The 24,505-nt window shown below is 52.3% G+C and overlaps 1 pseudogene; it reads right to left on the bottom strand.

The window, feature by feature from the left end:
• Window positions 1–906: 906 nt before the first annotated feature.
• LOC130041958 (kinesin-like protein KIF20B) overlaps window positions 907–24,505 on the bottom strand; it is a 187,126-nt pseudogene continuing 163,527 nt past the window's right edge.

Below are 24,505 nucleotides of genomic sequence, written 5' to 3'. Positions count from 1 at the left end.
CTTGTGCTCAGATGACCCAGGTTCAATTCCCAGCATCTCATATGCAACCCTGAGCACAGCCAGAAATTATTTCTGGGTGCAAACCCAGGAATAACCAGTGAGCATCGCCAGATGTGACCCAAAAAGGAATATATATATATATATATATATATATATATATATACATATATATATATGGAAGATCTTTTGGGGGATAAGGAGAGTGGAACTTGACATTGTCGTCAAGGAAGAAAAAAGTGGAAGAACTTCCCAGCTGGAGTGGTAGCACAGTGGGTAGGGCATTTGCCTTGCACACAGAAGACCAAGGTACGATTCCCAGCATCCTATAGGGTTCCCTGACCATAGCCCGGATGATTTCTGAATGAAAAGCCAGGAATCACCCCAGAGCATCCCCAGATGTGAGCCAGAAAGTTAAAAAAAAAGCGTAAGACCTTCTGGGAAATAAGGAGTGGATCTTGACACTGTCGTCAAGGAAGAAAAAACTGTGAGACCTTCAAAGCTCGAGAGAGAGCACAGCAGGTAGGGAATTTGCCAAAAAAGAAAAAAAATGTTGAAGACATTTTGGGGGATAAGGAGAGTGGAACGTTACATTTTCATCAGGAAGATAAAAGTGGAAGACCTTCAGGCTGGAGCAATAGCACAGAGGGTAGGGCATTTGTCTTGCATGCGGCCGACCCAGTTTCAATTCTCAGCATCTCATATTGTTCTCTGAGCACTACCAGTGGTGATTCCAGAGTGCAAAGCCAGAATAACCCTTGAGCATCACCAGATGTGACCCAAAACGCAAAAAGAAAAAAAGTTGAAGACATTTTGGGGAACAGGAGAGTGCAATTTGACAATGTCATCAAGGAAGAAAAAAGAGGAAGAGCTTCTCAGGGATTAGGAGAGTGGAACTTGACATTGTCATCAAGGAAGGAGCAGTGGAGGATGAGCTGGTGGAGTGTAGAGGAGTGTGGGACTGAAGTCCATGGTCAAGACACAGGCGACAGGGACCACGAAGTACGTGAAGATCAAGATAGACTCTCCTGTGCCTGTTTGTGTGGAACAAGAGGCCGCAGACCTTAGACCCAGGCCGCAGACTCAGCCTCCACGTCCAGGGCTTCAGCACAGGTTCGGCTGGAAACTTAATCCCCACTGTTTTCTTTTTTTCTGCTGCCTGGTGGACACTCTCCTCTCCAAATCCAATTCATCTAGCCCCAATGCTGTCCTTCCCACCCCCTACTTCCCGCCTTCCTCATTTCATCCTCCTCCTTCCTTGCTCTTCCTTCCACCCTCCTCTTGCCACTCTCACCTGCCACCAACCAGGAGGCATCAGGTATGTTGGGAGCAGACAAGGCCCCCACCTGAAAACACGAGATCAGGGGGGGCAGAAAGGTCAACCACAACGAGACACGGGATCAGGAGGCAGACATATCCCCCAACACTTGGAACAGAGATGTGGGGGTCAGACATGCCACAACAACTAGGCATCAGGGATCAAGGGGACAGAAATATCCCCCAATAGGTAGCAGGGATGTGAGGAACAGAAATGGCCCCAACCTGAAGACAAGGGGTCATGGGGACAGAAATGCCCCCCACCACTAGGTACCAGGGACCAATGGGACAGGAATGTCCCCCGCCACCACTAGGCACCAGGTATTAGGGGAACAAATTCCTCCTAGACTAGGCACCAAGTATCATGGGTACAAATGACCCCCCTTAGGCACCAAGGATTGGCGGGCAGAAATGTCACCCTGTTAGGCACTTGGAATTGGGGGGAAAATGTCCCCCAATAATTAGGCACCAGGAATGGGGGGCAGAAATGTTCCTCCCCCACAAATAGACACCAGGTATATAGGGGCAGAAATGTCCCCTCATAAGGGACTAGGAATTGGAAGCCATAAATGTCTTCCCCACTACAAGGCACCAGGGATCAGGGGGCAGAAATGTCCCCCCATTAGGCACGAAAAATCGGAGCCCAAAATGTCCCCCCAATCATTAGACACCAGGTATTGAGGCAGAAATATTCCACAAACTAGGTATCAGGTATCAGGGAGCAGAAATGTCCCCCCCCCATTAGTCACAAGGAATCAGGGGGCAGAACGTTAACCCTCAGCATGAGGCACCAGGGATAAGGTGGACAGAAATATTCTGCCCATTAGACACCAAAAATCTGAGGCAGTAATGTCCCCCCAGGACAAGGCAATAGGTATCGTGGGGCAGCAATGTCCCCCGTATTAGGCAAAAGGAATCACGGGGAAGAAATGTCCGCCACATCACTAGGTGCCAGGGATCGGGGGGGCGGGCAGTAATATTCCCTGTACCACTAGGCAAGAGGAATTTGTGGCAGACATGTCTGCCCCAAGGGTATGAGGATTTGGGGTCAAAAATGTATCGTCCATTAGGCACCAGTGAACGGGTGGCAGGAAAGAAACGGCCCCCCAGTATGCACAAGGAATTTCGGGGGCAGAAATTCCCCCCACTTACCTTAGGCACCAGGATAGGGGGATGAAATGTCCACAACACCAGAAGGCACCAGGGATCAGATGGTAGAAATGTCCCCCCAACAATTAGGTACCAGGTATTGGGGGCCAGAAATGTCCCCCCACCAGTAGGCACCAGAGAGCAGGGGGCAGAAATGTCCCTCATTATGCATCATAATTGGGGGACAAACATGTCAGACCTACCACTAGGCACCAGGGATAGGGACCAGAAATATTTCCCCTATGAGGCACCAGGGATCAGGAGACAGAAATTTCCCACCCATTAGGCATTGGAATCAAGGGGCAGAAATGTCCCTCCCACCACTAGGCACCAGGGACTGAGGGCATAAATGTCCGCTCACAACTAGGCACCAGGGATCTGGGTTTCAGAATTGTTCCCACATTAGGCACCAGGGATCAGGGGGTAAATCACTTCCCCCAGCAGTAGGTACCATGGATCGGGGGAAGAAATGCCCCCCCCCCATTAAATAACAGGAACTGGGGGCAGAATTGTTCCCGCATAACTAAACATCAGGGAGCAGAAATGTCCCACCAATCAGTAGGCACCTGGGATTGGGAGCAGAAATGTCTCCCCCATTAGGCAACAGAAATTGGGAGGGGAGAAATGTCCCCCCCATTAGGCACCAGGGATTGTAGGCAGAAATGTCCTCCCACCAGTAGGCACCAGAGAGGAAGGGGCAGAAATTTCCCCCATTATGAATCAGGTATTGGGGGGCAAAAATGTCCCCTGAGCCACTAGGCACCAGGGACCAGGTGACAGAAATGTCCCCCCACAACTAGGCAGAAATGTCCCCACAACACTAGGCACCAGAGATCGGGGGGCAGAAATGTTACCCCAACCATTAGGCACCAGGTATCAGGCGGGAGATATGTCCCCCTTATCAGGAACCAGGAATCAGGGGGCAGATATGTTCCACTTTTAGACACCAGGAATGGGGGGCAGAAATGTCCCCCCCACAATTAGGCATCCGGGATGGGAGGGAATACATTTTCCTCATCAACAAATGGCACCATTAATCGGGGAACAAGTGTGTCCCCTTATTAATCACTTAACTTCCCATTAGTCGTCGATTTGCTCGAGCGGGCGCCAGTAACGTCTCCATTTGTCCCTGTCGCGTGCTAGTGTAGCCCAATGGCATCTCTTCGCTCCGGGAACATGAAGGGCCTCAAACTGATCGTTCATGATCTTGACGAAGAAGTCTGACCATCTGGTAGGTGGGTGGCCACGCGGTCTTTTGACATCCCGTGGAATCCAGTCAGTAACAGCTCTAGTCCAACGGTCATCTTTAAATCTCATTTCGTGACCAGCCCATCTGATTTTCGACACCTTGGCAAATGAGACAGCGTCCCTGATCCTTGATCGTCGACGGATGTCAGAACTCCGGATTCGTTCTCTCATTTGAGTGAAACGTGATATTCCAAGCATAGCTCTTTCTATTCTTCTTTGGGAGACGTGAATAGCGTTCTCATCTTGTTTGTGTAGGGCCCAGGTCTCTGAGGCATATGTTAATGCAGGAAGAACAGTGGAATCAAAGAGATGTGCCCGGAGTCGGAGGTTCTTCGTCCTCTTAGCTATTTCTTCGACGTTCTTGAAGGCGTTCCAAGCCGCTCTCTTCCTCCTGCGCAGCTCGGGTGCCAGGTCCCCTTATTAGGTACCAGGAATCAGGGGACAAAAATGTCCCCCTTTTAGGCACCAGGAAGTGGTGGGCTGATGTGTTCCCGCCATTAGGCACCAGGAATCAGGGAGAAGAAATATTCCAACCATAAGCAGGCACCAGGGATCAGGGGCAAAAATGTCCCCCCAACCACAAGGAACCAGGAATAAGGGAGCAGAAACGTCCCTCTATTAGTTACGAGAAACGGGGCCAGAAATGTACCCCTATTAGGTACCAGGGATCAGGGGCCAGAAATGTCCCTCCTTTTTGGCACCAAATCTGGGAGCAGAAATGTTCCCAAATTAGGCACCAGGAATCAAGCAAGAGAAATATCTCCTCGACCAAGAGGCACAAAAGATCTTTGGGCAGAAATATCCCTCCTATTAAGCACCAGGGATCATGGTGCAGAAATGTCACACACAGGACCAGGCACCAGGGATCAGAGGGCAGAAATGTCCACCCTCTTTGGCACAGGAATCAGGGGGCAGAAATGTCCCCCCATTTAGCACCTGAATCTGGGGCAGAAATGTTCTCCACACCATGAAGTGCAAGAAATCGGGGGGCAAAAATGTCTTCCCTTTTAGGCACAAGGGATCGGAGGGCAGAAATGTCCCCCCCCTTAGGCACCAGGAATCTGGAGGTAGAAATGTACCCCCATTCACGCCCTACCGAGGTCACCAGTTGCCCCCCGCGAGCGGCTCTCCAGCACGGCCACGGCCCCAGAAGCACAAGGACTTAATGCAGAACCCGGCAGCTTGGAGCAGAAAAGTGAATGGACTATGCGTTAATCCAGGCCATCAGGTCTGTCCGGAGGGGAAAGGGTGTTGTCCCAGTCGCCTTCTCCTCTCTGGAAAGAAAGATGGCGGCCGCATGGGAGCCTTGTGGACAGCAGGTATAAGCCGGGGGACTGGGGGCAACTAAAACCTCATGGGAAGGGGGGCGTTTCGGTCCGCCCCTCACGCCCTACCGAGGCCAACAATTGCCCCCCACTAGCGGCTCTCCAGCATGGCCACGTCTCCAGAGCACAGAAACCAATTTCTTAACTATCTGACTTTCAGTAGAAATACTTCCAGGGTCAATAAGTAAAATAGCAGAAATCCAAAACCAACATATAATTCTTGAACCCAGCTGTAGAAAGCAAATCACTTCACAATGCTTTTTCAGCATGTCTGATTTGCGGGGGGGGGGGGGGTAAACTCTAAATAATAGTGGTGAATCTTTTATTCAAAGAATGAATCTAATCAAAGCAGATAGAGTGTTAACTAGAATTCATCTGCCCATCTGCCCCACAGGGACTGGGAGGGGTGGGGGGTGGGGTTTTATTGGGGTTCTTCATGGTAAAAAATAAGTTTTGGTAAAGGGAAATGTGTTTGATATTTGCATGACTGAGACCTAAACCTGAAAGCTTTGTAACCTTTCCCACGGTGATTCAATAAATAAATAAATAAATAAATTTTTAAAAAAAAGAAATGTACCCCCAGAGGTAGGCACCAGAGAGCGGGGGACAAAAATGTCCCCCATATGTATCCGGAATCAGGGGCAAAAATGTCCGCCAGGTCAATATATACCACGAATTGGGAAGCAGAAATGACCCCCCAATAGGTATAAGAAATTGGGGAGCAGTAATGTCCCCAAATTAGGCACAAGGAATTGGGGGGCACAGAAATGTCCCCCCCACTAGGCATCATGGATTGGGGGAAAAATGTCCCCCCTAGCATGAAGCATTAGGAATCAGGGCCCAGAAATGTTTCTCCTTTTTGGCACCAGGAATCGGGTAGCAGACATGTCTCCCATTAGGCAAGGGCACGGGGAGGCAGAAATGTCCTCCTCACCACGAGGTATGAGATCAGACGGCAGAAATGTCCCCCCTTATGGGCACCAGAGATCGGGGGTCAGAAATGTCCCCCCACCACTAGGCATCAGGATCGGAAGGCCGAAATGTCCTCCCCACTAGGCACCATGGATGGGGGGCAGAAATGTCCCCTGACCACTAGGAACCAGTGATCTGGGGGCATAAACGTACACCCATTACGTACCAGGAGACGGGGGGCAGGCAGAAATGTCCCTCCCCCCAACCCACTAGGCACCAGGGATCAGGGAGCAATAATGTCCCTCTATGTGGTACGAGCAACACGGGGCAGAAATAGTGCCCCAATAAGTACCAGGAATTGGGGGTATAAATGTCCATCCAACCAACAGGCACCAGGCATTGGGGGCAGAAGTGCCCCCCCGCCCGACTGCTGCAGGGATGGGAGCAGAAATGTCGTCCATCCAACCAACAGGCACCAGGAATAAGGGGGCAGATATGTTCCCCATATTATGGACCAGGAATAGGGACTGAAATGTCCCCCCATTATGTCACAGGAATCGGGGGGCAGATGTTTTCCCCAAATAGGCACCAGGAATCAGGGCAGAAATTTCCCCCCTACCATTAGGCACAAGGGATCGCGGGACAGAAATGTCCCTCCAACCACTAAGGCACCAGAGATGAGGGAGCAGAAATCTCCCTCTGTTAGGAACGAGAAATGGGGGCAGAAATGTCCCCCTATTAATACAAGAGATCGGGGGGGCAGAATTGTCCCCCCAGCATGAGCCACCAGGGATCAGGGGCCAAAAGTATCATCACCACTAGGCACCAGGAATCGGGGAGCAGAAATGTCCCTGAACCACTATGTATGAATCATCGGGGAGCAGAAATGTCTCCCCTATTAGGCACCAGGGATAGGGGGCAGAAATATCCCTTACAGCACTAGGCACCAGGGATGGGGGGCAGAAATGTCCCCCCTTTTGGGCATCATGAATTGGGGGACAGAAATATCCCCCCATTAGGGATCAGGAACCAAGGACCAAATGTGTCCCCTGATTAGGCACCAGGAATCGAGGGCAGACATGCCCCCGTCACCACTAGGCACCAGCGATCAGGAGGCAGAAATGTCCCCCAGATTAGTAGGTACCAGTGATTGGGGATCAGAATTGTTCCCCCATTAGGTACCAGGAGACGTGGGGGTCAGTAATATCACCCACACCACTGGGCACTAGGGATCGGGGAACAGAAATATCTCTATATTAGGTACAAGAAACAGGGCAGAATGTCCCCCTATCAAGTACCAGGATCGGGGGGGGAGCAGAAATGTCCCCCACAACACTAGGCACCAGGGATGGGGGCAGAAATGTCTGCTCAACCACTAGGCACCAGGAATAAGGGGGCACATATGTCCCCCCTATTAGACACCAGGAATCATGGAACAGATATGTCCTGCTTTTGGCACCAGGAATCAGGGGACAGAAGTGTCCCCCCCCAACACTAGGCACCAGGGATTGGGGGGCACAAATTTCCCTCACCCCCACCACTGGCATCATGAATCGGGGGCAAATCTGTCAACCTATTAGGCACCAGGAATAGGAGGACAAAAATGTCCCCCATTTAGGCACTTGTAATCATGGGGCAGATGTGTCCCCCCATTAGGCACCAGGAATTGGGGGAGCAGATATGTCCCCCCCCACCACTAGACACCAGGGATCATGGAGCAGAAATCTCCCTCTATTAGGTACAAGAACCGGGGGGTAGAAATATCCTTCTATTATCAGGGATCGGGGGACAGATGTCCCCCAAAGCACAAGACACCTGGGATCAGGGACCAGAATGTCCCTCTGTTTTGGCACCAGGAATTGGGAGGGAGAAATGCACCCCCCCCACCACGAGGTAAGAAAGATTGTGGGACTAAAATGTCCCCTCATAAGTCACCTGAATCAGGACACAAATGTCCTCCCCAACATGAATTACGAGAAATCAAGGGACAGAAATGTCTCCCCTTTTAGGCACACGGTATGGGAGGGCAGAAATATCCCCCCCCCATTAGGCACCGGGATCGGGAGGTAGAAATGTCCCCCCACCAGTAGGCACCAGAGAGCGGGGGGCAGAAATGTCCCCCATATGAATCAGGAATCAGAGGGTAAAAATGTCCCCCCCACCAGTAGATACCAGGGATTAGAAAGTAGAAATGTGCCCCCCAATTAGGCACAATAAATTGGGGGGGCAGTACTATTCCCCAATTAGGCAGAAGGAATCAGGGGGCAGAAATGTCCCCCCTGCCACTAAGCACCAGGGATTGGGGGACGAAAATGTCCCCCCAGCATGAAGCACTAGGGATCAGGGCCCAGAAATGCCCCTCCTTTGTGGCACCATGAATCGGGGAGCAGATGTGTTCCCCCCATTAGGAACCAGTAATCAGGACTGAAATATCCCCCCAATAGGCAGCAGGAATCAGGGGACAGAAAAGTCCCATTAGGCACCAGGAATCGGGGGCCAATAATGTCCCCCCACCATGAGGTAAGAGAGATTGGGAGGCAGAAATGTCCCAACTATTACACACGAGAAAACAGGGGGCAGAAATGTCCCCCTTCACCACCACTAGGCACCAGGAATTGGGGGAAAGAAATGTCCCCTCATAAGAGACCAGGAATCAGGGACCAAATGTGACCCCCCCATTAGGCACCAGGAATCAGGCAGACATGCCTCCATCACCACTAGGCACCAGGGATCAGGAGACAGAAATGTCCCCCAGAGTACTAGGTACCAGTGCTTGGGGATCAAAATTGTCCCCCCATTAGATACCAAGAGACGGGGTCAGTAATATGACCCACACCACTGGGCAACAGGGATTGGGGACTCATATGTCCCCCGAACACTAGATACCAGAGATCAGAGAACACAAATGTCTCTAGATTAGGTACAAGAAACGGGGGGCAAGAATGGCCCCTTATCAAGCACCAGGGAAAAGAGAGCAGAAATCTCCCTCTATTAGGTACAAGAAATGGGAGGCAGAAATGTCCCTATTAAGCCCAGGTATTGGGGGAAGAAATGTCACCCCCACCACTAGGCACCAGGGATGGGGGCAGAAATGTCTGCTCAACCACTAGGCACCAGAAATCATGGGCAGATATGTCCCTGCTTTTAGGCACCAGAAATAAAGGGCAGAAATGTCCCCGCCACCACTAGGCACCAGGATCAGGGAACAGAAATCTCCCTCTATTAGGTATGATTAATGGGGGGTAGAAATGTCACCGTATTAAGGATCAGGGATCAGGGGGGCAGAAAAGTCACCCCCCAGCATGAGACACCTGGGATCAGGGTCCAGAATGTCCCTCTTTTTTGGCAGCAGGATTCGGGAGCAGAAATGCGCCCATTAGGCACCAGGAATTGGGAGGGAGAAATGTCCCTTCCACCACGAGGTAGAGAAAGATCGTGGGGCAGAAATGTCCCTCCTATTGCACCAGAGATCAGGGTGCAGAAATGTCCCCTCATTAGTCACCTGAATTGGAACAGAAATGTCCTCCCCATCATGAAGTACGAGAAATTGGGGGACAGAAATGTCTCCCCTTTTAGGCACAAGGAATCGGAGGGCAGAAATGCCCCCCCATTAGGCACCCGGAATCTGGAAGTAGAAATGTCCCCCCACCAGTAGGCATCAGAGAGCGGGGGGCAGAAATGTCCCCCATATGCATCAGGATTCAGGGGGCAAAAATGTCCTCCACACCATTAGATACCAGGGATTGGGAAGTAGAAATGTGCCCCCCAATTAGGCACAAGGAATTGGGGGGCAGAAATGTACCCCTACCATTAGGCACCAGGGATTGGGGGACAAAATGTCTCCCCAGCATGAAGCACTAGGGATCAGGGCCCAGAAATGTCCCTCCTTTTTGGCACCAGGAATCTGGGAGCAGATATGTTCCCTCCATTAGGCACCAGGAATCAGGACTGAAATGTCCCCCCCCATTAGACACCAGTATACGGGGAACAGAAAAGTCCCCATGAAGCACCAAGAATTGGGGGCCAGTAATGTCCCCCCACCACGAGGAAAGAGAGATCAGGGGGCAGAAATGTCCCAACTATTGGGTACCAGAGTTCAGGGGTCAGAAATGTCCCTCCAACCACTAGATATCAGGGATCAGGGTGCAGAAATGCCCCCCCCCCGACACACACCACCACTAGGCACCAGGGATTGGGGGCAGAAATGTCCCCTGACCGCAAGGCACAGATGATCAGGTCACAAATATCCCATTACAGAACAGGAGACGGAGCAGAAGTGTCCCCCACAACACTAGGAACCAGGGATCGGGGAGCAGAAATGTCCCCCCCAGCACTAGGCACCAGGGATCGGGGGCAGAAATGTTCCCCCCAGCACTAGGCACCAGGGATCAGAGAGAAGCAATCTCCCTCTATTAGGTATGAGAAATGGGGGACAGAAAAATCCCCCTATTAAGTACAAGGGATCGGGAGCCAGAAATGTCGTCCCCCCCAGCACAAGACACCTGGGATCTGGGTCCAGAAATGTTCCTCCTTTTTGGCACCAGGATTCGGGGAGCAGAAACGATCCCCCTTTTAGGCACAAGGTATCCGAGGGCAGAAATGCCCCCCCCCCCGCCATTAGGCACAAGGAATCTGGACGCAGAAATATCCTCCCATCAATAGGTACCAGAGAGCAGGGGACAAAAATGCCCCCATATGCATCCGGAATTGGGGGCAAAAATGTCCCTCACACCATTAGATACCAGGGATTGGAAAGCAGAAATGCCCCCGATTAGGCACAAGTAATCGGGGGGCAGTAATATCCCCCCATTAGGCACCAATAATGGGTAGGAAGAAATGCCCTCCCCACCACAAGGTACAAGAGATCGGGGGACAGAATTGTCCCCCTATTAGGCACCAGTGATCAGGGTGTTGAAATGTCCCCCTTTTTGACAACAGGTATCGGGAACAGAAATGTCCCACATTAGGCACGAGGAATCAGTGGGTGGAAATGTCCTCCCCATCACTAGGCATCAGGGATAGGGGGGCAGAAATGTCCCTCCCCACAACTAGCCACCAGGGATGGGGGCAGAAATGTCCCCTCAACCACGAGGCACCAAACTCTGGGGGCAGATATATCCCTCCTATTAGTCACCAGGAATCATGGGAATGATATGGGGCCACTTTTAGGTATCAGTTATCGGAGGGCAGAAATTTCCCCCCTCCCCACTAGGCCCCAGGGATCGGGTGGGCAGAAATTTTGACCCCACCACTGGCACCATGGACCGGGGGGAAACCAGTCTCCCTTATTAGGCACCAGGAATCAGGGGACAGAAATGTCCCCACTTTAGGCACCAGTAGTCAGGAAGCAAATGTGTCCCCCATTAGGCACCAGGAATTGGGGGACAAAAGTGTCCCCCCACCACCACTAGGCATCATGGATCAGGAGCAGAAATGTCCCCCCAACCACTAGGCACCAGGAATCAGAGAGTAGAAATCACCCTCTATTAGGTACAAGAAACAGGGGGCAGAAATGTCCCCCTAATAAGTACCAGGGATCAGGGGATAGAAATGTCCCTCCCAGCATGAGACACCTGGGATTAGGGGCCAGAAATGTTCCTGCTTTTTGGCATCAGGATTCGGGAGCAGAAATATTTCCCCATTAGTCACCTGGAATTGGGGGGGGGGGAGAAATGTTCCCCCACCATGAGGTACGAGAAATCAGGGGGCAGAAATGTCCCCCGTTATAGGCACAAGGTATCGGAGGGCAGAAATGTCCAGCCCATTAGCCACCAGGAATCTGGAGGTAGAAATGTCCCCCCTTCAGTAGGCACCAGAGAGCGGGGGACGAAAATGTCCCCCATATGTATCCGGAATTGGGGGAAAAATGTCCCCCACACCAGTAGATACCAGGGATTGGGAAGCAGAAATGTCCCCCCAATTAGGCACAAGTAACTGGGGGACAGTAATGTCCCCCAATTAGGCACAAAGAATGGGGGGAGAAATGTCCCCGCAAGCACAAGGCACCAGAGACTAGGGGCAAGAAAAGTCCCTCCTTTTTGGCACCAGGAATCAGGGAGAAGAAATGTCCCCCCTTAGGCACTAGGAATGGGGAAGCAGAAATATCCTCCCACCATGAGGTACAAGAGATCGGGGGGGGGGGGGGGCAGCAATGTTTCTCCTACTAGACACCAGCGATTGGGGGGCAGAAATGTTCCCCATTAGGTACCAAGGATCGGGGGCAGAAATGTCGCCCTGAGTACTAGGCACCTGGGATCAGGGAGAAGAAATCTCCCTCTATTAGGTATGAGAAACGGGGGGGGGGGGGGTGAATGTCCCCTTTTAAGTACCAAGGATCGAGGGGCAGAAATGTTCCCCCCCAGCATGGGGCATCTGGGATAGGGGGTCAGAAATGTCCCTCATTTTTGGCATCAGGATCTGGGGATCACAAGTGTTCCCCCTTAAGGCACCAGGAACCGGAGAGGAGAAATGTCTCTGCACCATGAGGTAAGAGAAATCTGGAGGCAGACCTGTCCCCCCTTTGAGGCAAAGGCATCAAAGGGCAGAAATGTCTCCCCTCATTAGGTACCAGGGATCTGTAGGTAGAAATGTCCCCCCACCGGTAGGCAACAGAGATCGGGGGGCAGAAATGTCCCCCATATGCATCAGGATCAGGGGGCAAAAATGTCCCCCCACATCACTAGATACCAGGGATTAGGAAACATAAGTGTAGTCCACAATTAGGCACAAAAATTGTGGCGCAGTAATGTTCCCCAATTAGGCAAAAGGAATCAGGGGGTAGAAATGTACCCCCACCACTAGGAACCAGGGATCGGGGGACAAAAATGTCTCCCCCCCCAGCATGAAGCACCAGGGATCAGGGCCCAGAAATGTGCCTCCTTTATAGCACCAGGAATCGGGGAGCAGAAATGTCCCTCATTAGGCACCAGGAATCGGGGGCCACTAATGTTCCCCCCACAATGTATGAGAGATTGGGGGGCAGAAGTGTTCCCACTATTAGGCCCGAGAAATCGGAGGTCAGAAATATCCCTCCCACCACTAGGCACAAGGGATTGGGCTGCATAAATGTCCCCCCGACCACTAGGCAACAGGTATCAGGGGGCAGAATGCCTTCCCCCACCCACTAGGCACCTGGGATCAGGGGGCAGACATGTGTCCCCTATTAGGCACCAGGAATCATGAGACTGATATGTCCCCACTATTAGGAATCAGGGGGGGCATAAATGTCCTCCTCACCACTAGGCACCAGGGATCGGGGGCGGGGAGGGGCATGAATTTCCCACCCACCACTGGCACAATGAATTGGGGGGCAAATCTGTCCCGCCTGTTAGGCTCCAGGAATCAGGATAGAAAAGTCCCCCCTTTAGGCACCAGTAATCGGGGGTAGAAATGTCTCCCCCCAGCACTATGCACCCTGGACCTGGAGGCAGAAATGTCCCCCCGAACACTAGGCACCAGGGATTGAGGGGCAGAAATGTGCCTGCAAAACATACCAGGAGACAGGGGGCAGAAATGTCCCCCATAGCACTAGGCACCAGGGATCGGGGCCAGAAATGTCCCCCCAAAATTAGGCACCAGGGATCAGGGAATAAAAACGTCCCTCTATTAGGCATGAGAAACCAGGGGCAGAAATGTCCTTCCATTAAGTACATGAGATCAGGGGGCAGAAATGTCCTCCCTAGCAAGAGACACCTGGGATCAGGGGGCAGAAATGTCCCTCCTTTTTGGCACCAGGATTCGGGGAGCCCAAATGTTCCCCCATTAGGCATCTGAAATTGGGGGGAGAAATGTCCTCCCCACCAGGAGGTACAAGAAACTGGGGGGGGGGGCAGAAATGTCCCCCCCTTTTAGGCACAAGATATCTGAGAAATGTTCCCCCCACCACTAAGAACTAGGGATAAGGGAGGAGAAATCTCCCTCTATTAGGTACAAGAAACGGTAGCAGAAATGTCCCCCATTAAGCACCAGGTATCAGGGGGCAGAAAGGTCCCCCACAGCACTAGGCACCAGGCATCGGGGGCAAAAATGTCCCCTCCACCACTAGGTATCAGGAATCTTGAGTAGAAATGTACACCCCCCCACCACTAGGCACTAAGGATTGGGGGACAGAAATATTCTGCTCACCACTAGGCAGCAGGAATCAGGGGCCAGATAAGTCCCCCCATTAGGCACCAGTAATCATGGGGCTGATATGTCCCAGCTTTTATACACCAGGGATTGTGAAGCAGAAATTTCTCCACCACCAAGGGCACCCTGAATCAGGGTCAAATCTGTCCTCTAATTAGGCACCAGGAATCAGGGGATAGAAATGTCCCCCTTTAGGCACCAGTAATCAGGGGGCAGAAATGTCCCCCCTTTAGGCACCAGGAACTGGGGAGACAGAAATGTCCCCCCCACTAGGCACTTGGGATCAGGGGCAAAAACGTCCCCCATCACTAGACACCAAGGATTGGGGGGCAGAAATGTCCCCCCAACCACTAGGCACCAGGAATCAGGGAGCAAAAATCTCCCTCTAGTAGGTACGAGAAAAGAGGGGGCAGATGCCCCCGTATTAAGTACTAGGGATCAGGGGGCAGAAATGTTTTGCCATTAGGCAACAGATATCGGGGGGTGGGAGGAGAAATGTCCCTCCCACCATGAGGTACGAGAAATTGTGGGGCAGAAATGCCCCCTCCCTTTTAGGCACAAGGTATCTGAGGGCACAAATGTCCCCTCTATTAGGCACCAGGAATCTGGAGGTAGAAATGTCTCCCACACCACTAGATAATAGGGAATGGAAACAGAAATGTGCCCCCATTAGGCACAAGTAACTGGGGGGCAATAATGTCCCCCAATTAGGCACCAGGAATGGGTAGGCAGAAATATCCTCCCCACCACAAGGTATGAGAGATCGGGGGACAGAAATGTCCCCCTTATTAGGCACCAGTGATCGGGGTGTTGAAATGTCCCCCTTTTAGACAGCAGGTATCGGGGGCAGAAATGTCCCCCCACAACTAGTCACCAGGGATGGGGCAGAAATGTCCCCCTCAACCATGAGGCACCAAACTCTGGGGACAGATATGTCCCCCCAATTAGGAGCCAGGAATCACGAGGAGATATGTCCCCACTATTCGGCACGAGGAATCGGAGGGAAGAAATTTCCCCCCCACACACACTAGGCATCAGAGATCAGGGGCCAAATATGTCCCCCTTATTAGACACCAGGAATCAGGGGGCAGATATGTTCTTGCCTTTAGTCACTTGGAATCGGGGGGGCAGAAATGTCCCCACACCACGAAGTATGAACGATCAGGGGGCAGAAATGTCCCCCTTATTGGGCACCAGAGATTGGGGGTCAGAAATGTCCCCCCCAACTTGGCACAAGGGACAGGGGCAGAAATGTCTGCTCAACCACTAGGCATCAGGTATCAGGGGGCAGATATGTCCCCCCCTATTAGGCATCGGAAATCCTGGAGCAGATATGTCCCCGCTTTTAGGTACCAGTAATCGGGGGCAGAAATGTCACTCCTAGCACTAGGCATCAGAGATCTGGGGGGCAAAAATTTTTTCCCACCACTAGTCACCAGGTATAGGTTGCAGAAATATACCCCCAACCACTGGGCACCAGAAATCAGGGAGTAGAAATCTCCCTCTAGAGAAACGGGGAGTAGAAATGTTCCCCTAAGTACCAGGGATCAGGGGGCAGAAATGTCCCCTCAGCACAAGACACCTGGAATCAGGGGCCAGAAATGTTCCTCCTTTTTGGCACCAGGATTCAGGGAACAGAAATGTTCCCCCATTAGGCACCTGGAATCGGGTGGGGGGGGGGAAATTTTCCCCCAATATGCGGTACAAAAAATCTGGGGGCAGAAATGTCCCCTCATTAGGCACCAGGAATCTGAGGTAGAAATGTCCCCATATCAGCAGGCACCAGAGAGCGGGGGACAAAAATGTCCCCCATATGCATCTGGAATCGGGGGCAAAAATGTCCCCCACACTACTAGATACCAGGGATTGGGAAGCAGAAATATTACCCCCCAATTGGGCACAAGTAATCAGGGGGCAGTAATGTCCTCCAATTCACAGTCACGGTCCTCCCGTTGTTCATCGATTTGCTCGAGCGGGCCTAGTAACATCTCCATTGGAGACTTTGTTGTTACTGTGTCTGGCATATCGAATACGTCACGGGGAGCTTGCCAGGCTCTGCCGTGCGGGCAAGATACTCTCGGTAGCTTGCCGGGCTCTCCGAGAGGGGCAGAGGAATCGAACTCGGGTTGGCCATGTTGGCTGCGTGCAAGGCAAACGCCCTACCCACTGTGCTATAAGAAATGTCCCCCCAAGCAGGAGGCACCAGAGACTAGGGGCCAGAAAAGTCCCTCCTTTGTGGCACCAAGAATCAGAGCAGAAATGTCCCCCCTTAGGCACCAGGAATGGGGAGGCAGAAATACTCACCCGCCACAAGGTACTAGAGATCGGGGAACAGCAATGTCTCTCCTATTAGACACCAGATATTGGGAGGCAGAAATATCCCCCATTAGGCACCATGGATCAGGGGCAGAAATGTTCCCCCAACTACTAGGCACCAGGGATCAGGGAGCAGAAATCTCCCTCTATTAAGTATGAGAAACGGGGGGCATAAGTGTCCCCTTTTAAGTACCAAGGATCAGGGGGCAGAAATATCCTGACCAGCACGAGGCACCTGGGATCAGGGGACAGAAATGTCCCTCCTTTTTGGCACCAGGATTTGGGGATCACAAATGTTCCCCCATTAAGGCACCAGGCACCAGTGAGGAGAAATGTCCTCCCCACCATGAGGCATGAGAAATCTGGGGGCAGAAATGTATCCCCTATGAGGCAAAGGTATCAAAGGGCAGAAATGTCCCCCCTCATTAGGTACCAGGGATCTGTAGGTAGAAATGTCCCCCCAATTAGGCACAAGAAATTGGGGGGCAGAAATGTCCCCCCACTACTAGGCACCAAAGATTGGGGGACAGAAATGTCCCCCCCACAACTAGGCATCAGGAATCAGGGGACAGAAAAGTCCCCCCTTTAGGCACCAGTAATCAAGGGGCTGATGTGTCCCACCACTAGGCACCAGGGATCAGGGAGCAGAAATTACCTTTTATTAGGTCCTAAAAACGATGAGCAGAAATGTTCCCCTATTTAGTACCAGGGATCGGGAGGCAGAGATGTCTCCCACACCACTAGGCACCAGGGTTGGGGGCAGAAATGTCCCTTCAACCACTAGGCAACAGGAATCAGGGGCCGGATATGTCCCCCTATTAGGCACCAGAAATCATGGTGCAGATATGTCCCCACTTTTAGGCACCAGGAATCGGGGAGCAGAAATTCCCACCCCCTCCACTAGACATCAGGGATCGGTGGGGTAGAAGAAATATCCCCCCCACCACTGGCACCATGAATTGGGGCAAGTATGTCCCCTTTATTAGGTACCAAGAATCAGGGGACAGAAATGTCCCCTCATTAGCCACCAGTTATTGGGGTCAGATGTATCCCCCCATTAGGCACCAGGTTTTGGGAGGCATAAACGTCCCCCGCCACTTCTAGGCACCAGGGATCAGGGGTAGAAATGTCCCCACATAACTACACACCGGGAGCAGAATTACCTTTTATTAGGAATGAAAAACGATGGGCAGAAATGTTCCCCTATTTAGTACCAGGGATAGAAAGGCAGAAATGTCTCCCCCACCACTAGGCACCAGGGATGGGGGTCAGAAATGTCCCACCAATCAGTAGGCACCAGGGATCAGAGGGGAGAATTGCCCACCCCCCCATTTGGCAACAGGAATCGGGGGAGAGAAATGTCCCCCACAACTCTAGGCACCATGGATTGGGTGCAGAAACGTTTGCCCCAAATGAGCACAAGAAAGTGGGGGCAGAAATGTCCCCTATTAAGCACCAGGAAGCGGGGAGCAGAAGTGTCCCTCCCTTAGGCACAAGTAATCAGAACGAACAAATGTCCCGCAATTAGGCACCATGAATCAGGGGGCAGAAATGTCCCCCCCACCACTAGGCATCAGGGATCTGGGGGGGGGGGCAGAAATTCTCCCCCCATCACTGGCACCATGAATTGGGGGGAAAACCTGTCCCACTATTAGGCACCAGGAATCAGGGGACAGAAATGTCCCCCCTTTAGCACTAGTAATTGGGGGCCAGAAATATCCACCCTGCACAAGACACCTGGGATCAGGGGTGAGAAATGTCCCTCCTTTTTGGCACCAGGATTCTGGGAGCACAAATGTTCCCCAATGAGGCACCTGGAATCAGGGGGGAGGAATGTTCCCCCACCATGAGGTACGAGAAATCGGGGGCCAAAATTTCCCCCCACTTAGTCACAATGTATTGAAAGGCAGAAATGCTCCCCCCATTAGTCACCAGGAACCTGTAGGTAGAAATGTCCCACCAACATTGGGCACCAGAGATCGGGGTGGGGGGCAGAATTGTCCCCCATATGCATCGGGAATTGGGAGCAAAAATGTCCACCACTCCACTAGATACCAGGGATTGAAAAGTAGAAATGTGCCCCCAATTAGGCACAATAGATCGGGGGGCAGTACTGATCCCCAATTAGGCACAAGGAATCGGGGGGAAGAAATGTCCCCCTACCACTAGGCACCAGGATTGGGGGACAAAAATGTCCCCCCCCAGCATGAAGCACCAGGATTCAGGGCCCAGAAATGTCCCTCCTTTTTGGCACCAGGAATCAGGGAGCAGATGTGTTGCCCCCATTAGGAACCAAAAATCAGGACTGAAATGTTCCCCCATTAGACACCAGGATTTAGGGGACAGAAAAGGCCCCATGAGGCACCAAGAATCAGGGGCCAGTAATGTCCCCCCCCACTAAGAGGTAAGAGAGATGGGGGGGCAGAAATGTCCCAACTATTGGGCAGCAGAAATCAGGGGTCAGAAATGTCCCTCCAACCACAAGACATCAGGGATCAGGGGGCAGAAATGTACCCCGACCACAAGGCACCAATAATCGGTTCAGAAATAAGGTAAAGGTAAAGGTAAAGGCCCTCCCATTGATCGTCGATTTGCTCGAGCGGGCCCAGTAACGTCTCCATTGGAGACTTTTGTTGTTACTGTGTCTGGCATATCGAATACTCTCGGTAGCTTGCCGGGCTCTCCGAGAGGGGCAGAGGAATCGAACTCGGGTCGGCCATGTTGGCCGCGTGTAAGGCGAACGCCCTACCCGCTGTGCTATCGCTCCAGCCCAGAAATATCCCATTAAATAACAGGAGACGGGAAGCAGAAGTGTCCCCCACAACACTAGGCACCAGGGATCGGGGGACAGAAATGTCCCCCCAAGCAAGAGCCACCATGTATTTGGAGGCCAGAAATGTCCCCATCACCACTAGGCACCAAGAATTAGGGACAAAATTCCCCCCCAGCAAGAGACAACAGAATCAGGGGCCAAAATGTTCCTGCTTTTTGTCACCAGGAATCGGGGAGCAGAAATGCCCCCCCCCAATTAGGCACCAGAAATCAGGGGCAGAAATACCCCCATCACCACCAGGCGCCAGGGATCAGGAGGCAGAAATGTCGCCCAGACCACTAGGCAGCAGAGATCGGGGGTCAGAATTGTACCCCAATTAGGTATCAGGAGATGGGGAGCAGTAATATCACCCACACCCCTGAACAACAGGGATTTGGGGGCCCATATGTCCCCCCAACCACAAGGCACCAGGGATCAGAAAACAGAAATGTCCCTATATTAGGTACGAGAAATAGGGGGCAGAATGTCCCACTATCAAGTACCAGAACTGGGGGGCAGAGATGTCCCACACACCCCATGGTACCAGAGATTTGGGGGCAGAAATACCCCCCACCAGTAGGAATGGGGGATCGGGGTGCAGAATTGGCTTCCCAATCACTAGGCACCAGAGACTGGGGGGCTGAAATGTCCCCCCCCCACCACTAGGCACCAGGAATCAGGAAGCAGATATGTCCCCACTTTTATGAACTAGGAATCAGGGAGCAAAGATGTCCCCTCTTTTAGACACCAGGAATCGGGGGGGCAGAAATATCCCCTTCACCACTAGGCACCAGGGATCGGGGAACAGAAATTTTCCCCCCACCACTGGCACCATGAATCGGGGAAAATCTGTCCCCCCTATTAGGCTCCAGGAATCAGGGGACAGAAATGTCCTTTCTTTCGGCACCAGTAATTGGGGGCAGATGTGTCTCCTCTTTATGCACCAGGAATTGGGGGGCAGAAATGTTCGCCTCACTAATGTCCCCCACACTACTAGATACCAGGGATTGGGAAGCAGAAATATCACCCCCCAATTGGGCACAAGTAATCAGGGGGCAGTAATGTCCTCCAATTCACAGTCACGGTCCTTCCGTTGTTCATCGATTTGCTCGAGCGGGCCCAGTAACGTCTCCATTGGAGACTTTGCTGTTACTGTGTTTGGCATATCGAATATGCCACGGGTAGCTTGCCAGGCTCTGCAAGCTGATATATTTCTGCTCCCCGAATCCTGGTGGCAAAAAGGAGGAACATTTCTGATCCCTGAAGGTGGGGTGTCCCCCAGGTGTCTCATGCTGGGGGACATTTCTGCCCCCCCCCGGTACCTGGTACTTAATAGGGGGACTTTTATGCCCCCCATTTCTCATACCTAATAGAGAGAGATTTGGGCTCTCTTATCCCTGGTGCCTAGTGATTGGGGGCACATTTCTGTCCCCGATCCCTGGTGCCTAGTAGTGAGGCCAACATTTCTGCCTTCCAATTCCTGGTGCATAAAGAGGAGACACATCTGCCCCCAATTACTGGTGCCTAAAGAGGGGACATTTCTGTCCCCTGATTCCTGGTGCCTAATAGGGGGGACAGATTTTCCCCGATTCATGGTGCCAGTGGTGGGGGGGAAATTTCTGTTCCCCCGATCCCTGGTGCCTAGTGGTGGAGGGGACATTTCTGCCCCAAGATTCCTGGTGTCTAAAAGAAGGGACATATTTGCTCCCTGATTCCTAGTTCATAACAGTGGGGGCATATCTGCCCCATGATTCCTGGTTCCTAGTGGTTGAGGGAACACTTCTGCCCCAATCCCTGGTTCTTAGTGGTGGGGTGAACATTTCTGACCCCCAATTCATAATGCTGAGTGGTGCGGGGAACATTTCTGCCCCCGATACCTGTGGCCTAGTGGTATGGGGGACATTTCTGACCCCCAATATCCCATTGCTTAATAGGGGACATTTCTGCCATCCGTTTCTTGCATCTAATAGAGGGAGATTTTGCTATCTTATCCCTGGAGCCAAGTGGTGTGGGGGACATTTCTACCCCCCCAGTCTCTGGTGCCTAGAGATTGGGAAGACAATTCTGTGCCCCGATCCCTCATGCCTACTGGTGAGGGGCATTTCTGCCCCCCCAATCTCTGGTGCCATGGGGCGTGGGGGACATTTAAGCCCCTGATTCTAGTACTTGATAGTGGGATATTCGGTCCCCTGTTTCTCGTAACTAATATAGGGACATTTCTGTTCCCTGACCCCTGGTGCCTAGTGGTTGGGGGGACATATCGGCCCCCCAATCCCTGGTGTTCAGTGCTATGGGTGATATTACTGCTCCCCGTCTCCTGGTACCTATCAGGGGGACAATTCTGACCCTGATCACTGGTGCCTAGTGCTCTGGGGGACATTTCTGCCTCCTGATCCCTGGTGCCTAGTGGTGATGGGGGCATTTCTGCCCCCAATCCCTGGTTCCCAATTGGGAAGATATTTCTGCCCCCTGATGTTTCATACTCCATGGTGGGGGGGGGACATTTCTGCTCCCCGATTCCTGGTGACAAAAAGGAAGAACATTTTGGCCTCTGATTCCTAGTGTCTCTTGCTGGGGGGAGGGGAATTTTGTCCCTGATTTCTGGTGCCTAGTGGGGGTCAGGACAATTCTGGCCCCCAATACATGGTGGCTTCTGTTGGGGGGAACATTTCTGCCCCCCAATCCCTGGTGATTAGTGTTGCGGGGGACACTTCTCCCTGTCTCCTGTTATGTAATGGGATATTTCTAACTCAATCACTGGTGTCTAGTGGTCAGGGGGACATTTCTGCCCCCTTATTTCTGGTGTGCAATAGTTGGGAGATTTCTGCCCCCCGATTTCTCTTACGTCGTGGTGGGGAAGACATTACTGGCTCCGATTCTAGGTGCCTAATGGGACTTTTCTGTCCCCCAGTTCCTGGTGTCTAATAGCGGGAAATTTCAGTCCTGATTCCTGGTACCTAATTGGGGGAACAGATCTGCTCCCCCATTCCTGGTGACAAAAAGAAGGGACATTTCTGGGCCCTGATCCCTAGTGCTTCATGCTGGGTGGAGATTTTCGTCCCCCTTACCTGGTGCCTAGTGGTGGGGGGAAAATTTCTGCCCCCGATTCCCTGTGCCTAACTGGGGAACAGTATTGACCTCCGATATATTGTGCCAATTGGGGGGCACATTTCTACTTCCCAATCCCTGGTATCTCGTGGTGTGGTGGACATTTTGCCCCCTAATTCCTGATGCATACGGGGGACATTTTTGTCCCCCGCTCTCTGGTGCCTAGTGGTGGGGGACATTTCTACGTCCAGATTCCAGTTGACTAATGGGGGGGGGAATTTCTTCCGTCTGTTACCTTGCACCTAAAAGGGGAGACATTTCTGTCTCCCGATTTCTCGTACTTCATGTCCCTCCAACCACGAGGCATCAGGGATCAGGGGGCAGAAATGCCCCCTCTCCATCACTAGACATCATGGATCAGGGGCAGAAATGTTCCTCTCACCACTAGGCACTAGGAATTGGAGGGCAGAAATGTCCTCCCCACCACTAGGCACCAGGGATTGGGGGGCAGAAATGTCCTGCCGGCCACTAGGCACCAGTGATCGGGTCAAAAATATCCCATTACATAACTGAAGACAGAGAGCAGATGTGTCCCCCACAACACTAGGCACCAGGGATTGGGGGGGCAGAAATGTCCCCCCAATCACGAGCCACCATGTATCAGGGGCCAGAAATGTCCTTACCAGCACTAGGCACCACAAATCGGGGACAAAAGTCTCCCCCAGCAAGAGACACAAGGAATCAGGGACCAAAATTTCCTCCTCTTTGTCACCAGGAATCAGGGAGCAGAAATGTCCCCCCACCATGATGTATGAAACATTGGGAGGTAGAATTGTCTTCCCAATTAGGCACCAGGAATCGGGGGGGGGGGCAGAAATGTCCCTGCATTAGGCACCAGAAATCAGGGGCAGAAATGCCCTCGTCAATACAAGTTACCAGGGATCCAGAGGCAGAAATGTCCCTATATTAGTTACAAGAAACAGGGGGCAAAATGTCCTAGTATCAAGTATCAGGATCAGGGACAGAAATGTCCCCCACACCCCACGTGACCAGAGATTGGGGGACAGAAATTCACCCCACCAGTAGGCACGAGGGATCGGTGCGCAGAATTGTCGTCCCAATCATTAGACACCAGAGACTGGGGGGCAGAAATGTACCCACACCACTAGGTCACAGGCATCGGGGTCAGAAATGCCCCCCCTCACCACTAGGCATCAGGAATTGGGAGGAAGAAATGTTCACCCCACCACTAGGCACCAGGGATGGGGGCAGTAAAGTCCCCTCAACCACTAGGCACCATGAATCAGGGGGCAGATATGTCCCCCATATTAGCATCAGGAATCAGGGGGGCAAATATGCCCCCTCTTTTAGACTCCAGGAATTGGGGGGCAGAAATGTCCCCTCCACCACTAGGCACCAGGGACCAGGAGGACAGAAATTCCCCCCCACACACACTGGCACCATGAATCGGGGCAAATCTGTCCCCTCTACTAGGCACCAGGAATCAGGGGACAAAAATTAGGCACCAGTTGTTGGGGGGGCCGATGTGTCTCCCCATTATGCACCAGGATTGGGGGCAGAAGTGTCCCCCCAAACACTAGGCACCAGGGATCAGAGAGCAGAAATCTCCCTTGATTAGGTATAAGATACGGGGGGGGGGGGGGCAGAAATGTCCCCCTATTAAGAACCAGGGATTGGGAGGCAGAAATGTAACCCCTAGCACGAGACACCTGGGATCAGAGGCTAAATGTCTCTCCTTTATGGCACCAGGATTTGGGGAGCAGAATTGTGCCCCCATTAGGCACCAGTAATCAGGGGGGAGAAACGTCCCCCCCACCATGAGGTAGGAGAAATCGGGAGGGCAGAATGTACCCCCTTCAGGCACTAGGTGTTGGAGGGCAGAAATGCCCCCCCCCCTTAGGCACCAGGAATCTGGAGGTAGAAATGTCCCCCACCAGTAGGCATCAGGGATCAGAGGGCAGAAATGTCCCCCATATGCAGCAGCAATCTTGGGGCAAAAATGTCCCCCACACCACTAGGTATCAGGGATTGGGAAGCAGAAATATGCCCACCAATTAGGTACAAGGAATCAGGGTTAGGGCAGAAATGTTCCACCAATTAGGCACAAGGAATTGGGGGGCAGAAATGTTCCCCCCCCACTAGGCTCCAGAGATCGGGCACAAAATGTCCCCCCTTTTTGTCACCAGGTAACGGGGTCAGAAATGTCCCCCATTAGGCACCAGGAATCAGCGGG

The sequence above is a fragment of the Sorex fumeus genome, unplaced genomic scaffold, assembly GCF_029834395.1.
Source record: "Sorex fumeus unplaced genomic scaffold, SorFum_2.1 ptg000002l, whole genome shotgun sequence".
Taxonomy (NCBI): domain Eukaryota; kingdom Metazoa; phylum Chordata; class Mammalia; order Eulipotyphla; family Soricidae; genus Sorex; species Sorex fumeus.
Note: the sequence above shows the minus strand (reverse complement) of the source record. Positions and strands in the feature narration are given on the sequence as shown.